Raw genomic sequence first — 9149 nt, 5'->3', positions numbered from 1 at the left:
GAATTTCTTTTTACCGAAAACGATGCCGTTCATTTTATCTGTATTCTGAGTTGTTCATGATTATAGTGGTGTTGCCTTTATCAGCTTTTAGAAGTTTAATGTTAGTGTCTTTTTTCAGATTATAAATGGATTTGATCTCGTTATTTGTGAGGTTACGGGATTGGTTGACTATATTAATAGTCTTGTTCGAGAATTCTTTGAAAAAGTTATTTAAAATACAGTTTTTGGGAACTTCTGGAAACCACATTTTGTTATAGTTGCCTGTAATAAAAGTCTGTTGGTTGATGTCATGGATTTCTTCTTTCTATAGCTGGAGGATATTTGAGGTAGAGGTGGTCTTTTGTTCTTTTATGTAGTAGGTCACTAATTTTCTGGCTAGATGTTTTTTGTAGTTGACGGCAAAGTTGAGGCCTTTGTTTAGAAGTTGAAGTTCTGTTTCGTTGAATGTCCTGTCAGATCTGTTGATTACAAGGTTAGGCTGAGCTGCATTGTTGTCTTTCACTTCACGTTGTTGTAGTTTCCTTAGTTGGTCTAGTTTCTTATTGTGTATAGACTTCTTTTCTTGATTCAGCAATGAGTTGTTTTGGTTGATAGCGCGTTGTATATTGCCGTAATCATCTGGTTTGAGGTAGCAGGCTAGTTGGTGGTCTAATTTCTGTTTGAATTTTTGGAAGTAGTCCAGTTCTCGATATTTGGAATTCAGGGTTACTCTTAGGACTTTTTTCTGCATGTTTTGGATAATACCTGAAAACTGGTTTAAGTTTTTCGATAACTTGACCTTCACAAATTTTGGAATTAGCTTTTCAGAGCGGCACTGTCTGAGGAAGGAAATATCGTTTCTCCTTTTGATGACTTTTTTTATTCAGGTTACCAAGTTTAAATATAGTTTCACGGTTATCTCTCTCCCCCGCCCCCTAGAGGCACAGTGGTATGTCTGCGGACTTACAACGATAGAAACCTGATTTCGATACCTGTAGTGGGCAGAGCACAGATAGCCCTTTATGTAGCTTTGTGCTATCCCCCCCACCTCATCTATTTCTCTGCAGATGTCTTCTCCGTTCGTCAAATAAGTGACCCTCCGTGGGTCAACGCTAAGTTTACGGACTTACAACGCTGAAATACGGGGTTCGATTCCCCGCAGAGGACACAGCAGATAGCCCAATGTAATTTTGTTCTATTACAAACGAACAAACACCATTAAGCAAACGTTTTTAAGGATATGTTTATGTGAACATTTTAATTTAATTTAAAATTCACTGGTCTTGATAGTATAATAGTTTTGTGAGTGTCATTAGAATGCATGGTTGAAATTTTTAAATATTTGTAAGGAAACAAGAAAATTAAACCAGTCCGTTTTTAGGTGAAATGGTTGTTACTTTTAATATTTCATCATAGAATGTTTTGAAAAAGGATCTTATTGGCTTTTATAAGCACCTTAATTTACTGAAATATATATCTGTTTCCATAGTAGCATTGCAATTCAACACGAGCAAAAGACACTGTTTGCGAGTTATACGGAATCACAGTTTTTCTTGTAATGTGTTTAGTCCACTAGTCACTAGATAGCGCTAAATAGGCACGAAACGTATAGAAAGTTGAGAATTTGTACTCGGAAAGTTTTGATAAATACAGTATGTATGTGTGTGTATATGTTTATATATATATTTATAGTATTACAAAATATAAAATAACGTTATTAGTTACCAATGGTGAGCAAGTTAAAGCTTTGTTACTGACGAGGAAGGCCGAGTTTGATCCAGTTTTTATCGTTCTAGACTATGGATATTCGTGTTTGTGTCCTACTGCAAAAAATAAAAATAAATACGCTCTCCCTACCTAGGAGCCATGGGTGCATTTTAAGGGTGACGGTTCTATTTGGTCAGACAAGATTACTCCAAAAGTTGGCGGAGGGTGCTGTTGACTACCTGCCTTGTCTCTCCAGTCTGTAAGTTCATAGATAAGGAAGGTTAGCTCAGATAGCTCTTGGGTAGCTTTGCGCGAATATCCGAGAACAGACAGAGAAGAGTGGAATACACTGAAATCGGTTTAATCGGGATTCAATTCTTGCAGTGAACACAGCATAGATAGTTTATCATGGAGCTTTGAGCTTAACAACAAACACAGACAGACATTTGTTAAATATATACGTAGAGTCTCTTCATATTTCTTTCTTGTTGTTTATTTTATTAATAAAAACATTACGTTAAAATCTAAATATTTTTTCGTTTGTCTTCATTGCTTGGAAAACAGTAAAGAAATAAGCATGTGCTTGGAACTTACAATATTAATGTCACAGAAAATAAGATATACAAAGGATTTTTTTGTCCCGTATTTGATAAGTATGTTTGATAGAGTAGACATGATTGTAGTTAGGAATGACGTGAGCTTACAAAGGGAAAAAAAATTGGGTTACTCACAAAATATATATATATATATATATATATATATATAATTTGAATAAAGTAATATGGAATTAAGTGTGATAAGACAGGACTAGTTGCAAGAACGGTATGGCATTTTTCTGTACAGTTGGTTTTCAATGCTAATTACGTTGTTTCAGATCAAAAGATGGGAACTTGTGTTTTAATCTATTTTAGTTATAATGTAATTGTATAACTTTAACTGTTCGAAAGATATGTTCGTTACATAAATATAAACTTGGAGAACATTTTCTTCAATGTTTCAGTCAGAACAGTACACATGTGGCCGCTAGTTCTGTTTTACTATTTACTTTCTTAGTGTCACTTGTTGATTGCAGTTTAAATTATTGAACAGGTAAAGCGACCCCAGTTGTCTGTTCGTATCTTAATGAAGTAATACACAAGTAAAATACTTGTTTTCGCTACTTTCCAGAACTCTTGAGTTCTCCTCGTCTACTTGGTGTTTGTTCAGTTATACAAAAAACACGTGTACGCTACCACACACCTGTAAGAGTGCTTTAGTATTCGTCAAAAATTCATTTATTCTGACCGTAATATTACCAGAAGTACCGGAGCCCAAGCGTGTCGTATTTTACCATGGTTAGCACTGGTTGAAGGAGATACACTATTATGAAGATATGTTAGAAAGCAAACTATATAAATATAAATTGTTTACGAAGGTAAAGGTGTTTGTAACATTGCAAAGCTTCCATTGTCAGCTAGTGGACAGTGTTATTACTGTGTCTCAGGGTAATTGCCTTCAGGAAAGGGCCGTTGAGACCCATTTTCTTCGATTCATTCCTTGTTATTGGTTTCTTGGAACATCGTCTTTCACCAGTGGCCGACTTCACTGCTCGGAAGAACTGTTACTGCTAGGTTATGGTGACATAAATTCTCTTTTCCTTCATACAGAAGGCAGTTTCTTGTTGTAGGTGGGCGTATTGTGGGAATAAGTTACCTGCCACTAAACAAAAACCGAACTTTGTTCAATCTGCTAACATCAAACTCAGGTCTTTTGGAAATCCAAAGAGTTGTCTTATTCCTCCGAAATGAAGTTTTAAAACATATATTGATTTTTTTTTCAGATAATAAACCTTTTCTTTTTACAGAATAATTTAACTCCCAGTGGCTCAGCGGCAAGTCTGAAAACGTATAACGCTCAAAATCAGGTTTCAGTACTCGAGGTGGACAGAGCACAGATAGCACATTATGTATGTTTATGCTTGACAATAAACAAAGTACTGCGTCTCATAAACTTCAAAATCAGGTTTCAGTACTCGAGGTGGACAGAGCACAGATAGCCCATTATGTATATTTATGCTTGACAATAAACAAAGTACTGCGTCTCATAAACTTAGCATATTTATTCTGATATCTGAGTTGCATTTGATATGCTCAAAGTATTATGAGCAAAATTAAAAAAAAAATTATTATGGCATAACATCTAAAACTGGCTGTTTATTATTATTATTAAAAGTAAATATAATTTATCTCATAATATTTTTTTTCGTTTTCATCAAACACTTGGTGTGAAATGAATAAGATGTGACAATCTTGGTTCAAGCGTGCAGGATTGGTGTAAAAGATCTAAGAACGTCATTTAGCCTTTCGTAATTTGTCTAAACAATGTCATGATTTCTTTAATTTTTTTTCTAAGAGTTATTTTGCGTCTATCGTTTATTAAATGCAAGATAACTTAAAGTATTGATTCTTAAATTTTGGTGTACGCGCACAACTGATGGTACAAGGAGCTAATGTAGGTGGTACGCATCAACGTTAATGTAAGAATTATAAAGTTCATAATAGGCCTAGTTTGAGCTTCCCTCCTACATATACAAACTGCTCTCCCCACTTCTAGATTCGCCCTCTGCCTGCATAAACATTCTTCAATTGTGCCAGAAGAAAACAATCGTATCTCTCCCGTTAATAGGGCAAAGCAAAGATAGCCCATTGTATAGCTTTGTGCTTAATTGCAAACAAACAAACTTTTTGCTACCAGATTTTTTAATTATGTCTGGGTTTGTAACTTAAAAAAAAAAGTTAAAAAGTGGTACGCAAGTCTGAAAAGTTTGAGAACCACTGATTTGAAGTTAAATAAAATACCCCTTCTCGTTGTTGACTTTTTATTTCTTACTTGCTTGATACGCACTATGTTACTATAGCAACAAAAGATTGTTACAAAATACTTAGATAATAAAATAGGCATGGTATTGTTGTAATCAACCGTCAAGTGGAAAAGGTGGTTAGCCGTGCATGCCACAATTGGTTGTATTTTTATATTTCGCTAAGTATTTCAGAGAAACGGATGAAAAGCTAATATTCTGGTTGAACACGCTATACTTGTTGAATCTTCGTGAAATATAATAAACAACAATTTATGTATGAAACAAACGTTAAGACTAGTTGTTTTATGTAGACTGCGAGTATTAAGTTAAGATGAAGCTGGAATGTAATGCCGTGCATTTTCTTTCGTTTAAACTATAAACTTTAGAGTATTTTCTCAACATTTTTGTCTCATTGAAAACACCGTTTAACTATAATTATAATAATAAATTATATAATAAAAATAGCATGAGTTCCAAATGTGGAATAATCTTCTCTCTGCTTTAGCCTGTGGCTAGTTGGCACAACTCCTCACCGACCAGTGCAGCAGGTTGCTGTAGTTATTTGAAATAAGTGTAATTGGGTGAACCTGGTTTAATCAAACAGAATGAGCTTGCTAAATGATCTCTGTTATCGAAAAGAATTGGATTAAGACCTGTCTGCTCTCTCAGAAAAACAACAACAGAACTTTCAATCTTAATTAAGCCACATGACTGTCCCCAAGGATGTTCTTTGTTTCATGGAGATGACACTTGAAGATCACCCTGTCAGTTTCTCAGGGGAGAGCTAAGTACTACTTTTATATACTGAAGTTAATTTATTACTTCTTCGTATACAGTCTAGGCACAAAAACAGAAAGATTAAGACATATTGGATGATGGATGGTTGAATATTAATTGGGAAAACAAACAGCATAAAAATGAATGAACTGATGCAAGAAAAGAAGCTCGGGAGGCGTATAAACCATTTTAGTCCATCATTTTATTGTGTATATATAAGCTTCAAACAGGTTCATGTACGTTCAGATATTAACTTTCTGTTCAGTCAGCTCCCGCTGATATCGGGTCTGCGATGAATTAAGATAAATTCTACTGCAGCTTAACTTATATAGATCAATTTGTTGTCATAGTGACCATAGACGATTGGGTTGAACAAGGTGTGATTTATTGTTCGTTTTAACAGAGTAACAAGAAGCTCAACATGTCGACACCTAATTGTTTTCCTATTTGTATACTACAGGAGAAGGAAACAAATATTACGGTTTCTATAAACGATAACTGTTAGGATTCGCCTTGTTCTCTGGCTGGTTCGCGGTAAGTTTACGGACTTCCAAAGCCAAAGTCGGGGTTTGAATCCTTCTGGTGAACAAAGCTCGGATAGCCCATTGTCTGGCTTTGAACTAAAACAAACAAACGTAGTTCTCTATGAGAAATAATGACACGTACATATAATTAACCCCTGACTTTAGTGAGTGGATTAAAAGGAGTTATATGGAATTAGAAACAAAATACACCTGATCATGTCTTTCTTAGTTACTTTAATCTGTGTAGATTAAGTTATTTTAATTTATTAATATTAAAGAATGGCTGATTACCGTGAGACTACAGTTATATTGATATGATGTCCTTCTGTCGAAATCGCTAGGGTTTTATCATCTGATAGGCTTGTTTCTAGCTTGAAAAAAAGAGCGTTTACTCGAAACGTTGCCAAGTGAATAAACTACCACCATAGTTTTTAAAGATGATTTTTCTCTAAAAGTCTAATTTCTTTATTTTATCACTTTCGTGATATATGACTTACCTACCTTTTTTGATTCTACGTGTTTCACTGTCATGAAATTGTACTTAAGCCCTCACTACATTATGCTCAAATTCGGTCATAAAAGAAAACCGTCTTTGTATAAGTATGCATGTATATGTGTGAGTATCATGTAAAGTAGACATGATTTTGAAACTTTAATGCCTATATTGTTTAACTATGTGTTTGTCTTGGGAAATCAACGCCTCATTTACGAGATATCTTTGAGAGATTAGGGTAGCTTTATTTGTATGAAAGGTTATATCTTGGAGAGATTAGGGTAGCTTTATTTGTATGAAAGGTTATATCTTGGAGAGATTACGGTAGCTTTATTTGTATTAAAGGTTATTAACTTTTCTTGTTGTCCTTGCTTGAACTGACATTTTGAACCGTTGGTATTTTTTTCCACAGTATTTCGTGTCTCATTATCTCGTTATTTTACATTAGTCAGATTGTAATATTTCCATGAAAGGACACACGCTGTGCTTGAGGAACCCAACGTTCAGCTAGAACAAACTTTACAATAGCTTCATGCAGTTCATCAGCAGTGCATGACCGCGTGGTTTACTAAGTTTTCAAAATCACCCTCGCGAATCATTTTCAACAAAAATATGCAAGTTTTGTGTATAACATCGCTGTACACTTACCTGTTGGACAACATTACCCACACAAATAATAACATTTTCCTGGGAATATGGGTTCCATTTCGCCGAACATGCTCACCCTTTCAGCCGCGGAGGCATTATAATGCGACGGTCAATCTCACTATTCGTTGGTAAGAGAGTAGCCGAAGAGTTGACGGTGGGTGATGTTGCCTAGCTGCCTTACCTCTAGTTAGGAACGACTAGCGCAAATAGCCCTAGTGTAGATTTGCACGAAATTCCAAACAAGACTTTTGAAACCAGTTTACCGTCAGTACATTATTAAAGCATTTTAACTTATCTTCTTTACTAAGATAATGATTAATTTCTTCCTTTGATCAGAAGCTAACCAGTTTCCTTAATTAAGAACAATCTTCATTTTATTTCTTTTTTTAGTGACGTGATGTGAGAGAAGCCTCTCTTTTTTTTTCTTCTTGTTTTTGTTAATGCTTTCCTTTGCTGTTGATTGAAGCAAGAGACATTAATTTGTATTTTGCATTGAGGAAAGCTCATTAGGGTCACGTTAATGTTGTTGTTTTTTAATTAGTGGTAGCTGGTACTCTTTTTCTATTTAACTAATATACCATTGGTTTCAAAATTATACCACTATTAGAAAGTATCATAAAGCTTGTAGAACATCTTCAACCATAATATACCCAATCATTTCCTCACATTTTTAAGTATAGAAAAAGACGTCTATTCTAACCATCAGAGCGTTGATGATTTGTCAAATTCGATTTTATTTTTTTGCGCACGCGCGCGTTGTAGTTTTGGATGATCACGTGCATGAGTACATTAAAATTGTTCGGAGTATATTCGAATAACCATCCCTCAATAACATGGCTTAGCTTATGAATGCCATTGCTGTTAGGCCTTATTATTGTCATTCAAGGAGCGTTAACAAACGTTTTCCAGAAAAGTAATGTTTAAATGAAATGAAAGATTATTGATTAAATTCATAGTAATACTTTGCCTACACACTAAACTTTTAGGACAGTGGTAAGTTTACGGACATACAACACTGAAATCCAGGGTTCGATTCCCCACGGTGAACACGGCAGATAACGCAATGTGGCTTGGCTCGAAAAACCAACAACCAATAATAAACTGGAACATTGATAGAACTAGTTGTTTAGATAACTGCTGTATGGTATATTGGTCTTTTTAGTACACGTGGTTAGGGCAGTTTTGCAAAGTTCAATTCGGTGGTTGTCATTTCTCTTTAACGTTTAGTTTTGAAGTTGGAAGTAATTTTTTATTCCACATAGCGTTACATTTATCCTCTGTCTGGCCACGAAGATCATAATATTTCTTTTTATGACTAGTGTAACCTTTTTATGTGATGCATACTAAGTTGAATTTGAACTGGTTAGCTCCGATTTAAATCTTTGTTATCATAACCATAACATATAGCTCCAACTTGTAGCTGGATTTCAACTAATTTGTTAATGTTTAAAATCAAAATACCTTTCTCTTGCTGACCGAGCACCGGTCCAATAGTTAGCGTGCTAGACTGTGGATCCGAGGTTCCATTGGTTGAACCCCGTTACCACAAATTAAACAACAACAACTCATGAGAGTGACAATCAAACCACAATATTCGATTAGAGTAGCTGACAATATAGCGGTGGGTGATGTTAAATAACTCCCTTTCGTTGAAGTCTATCACTTCAAAATTAAGGACAGCTAGCGCAGATAACCCTGGAGTAGCTTTGCGCAAAATCAAATAGACAGCAACAATCTTTTTCTTGCGTTTACAGTGTGTAGTGAAAGTTACGTGGGCCAAACACAGAACTTAAGACTTAGAATGGGCTCTGCACATGATTCCTGTCAGAAATCCAAGTCGGAGACCTTAAGATGATCTTTTTTTTTTTCAACTGTAAGTACCTATGGCTTATTACAAGAACCTTTCTTTTTTTACTTTCCAATTTTATGTTGTGGGAATCAACAAAAAAATTATTTTACAAACAAATATTGGAAGTACTTAGAATCTAATTTAAATTTCTTATGGATTTTATATAAATATATAATCATTATTTATTGCTTTTTTAAAAATATTTTACTGTGACGTATACATATGTTTCGACTCTGTTAAAGCTTATATATGTATATAATGTTTTATGTATTGTTTTCCAATTACGTTGAATGAAGAACAGCATTAAAGCTCTGAAATCGTTACCAGTGAATC

The sequence above is a fragment of the Limulus polyphemus genome, unplaced genomic scaffold (assembly GCF_000517525.1).
Source record: "Limulus polyphemus unplaced genomic scaffold, Limulus_polyphemus-2.1.2 Scaffold5289, whole genome shotgun sequence".
Classification (NCBI taxonomy): domain Eukaryota; kingdom Metazoa; phylum Arthropoda; class Merostomata; order Xiphosura; family Limulidae; genus Limulus; species Limulus polyphemus.
Note: the sequence above shows the minus strand (reverse complement) of the source record.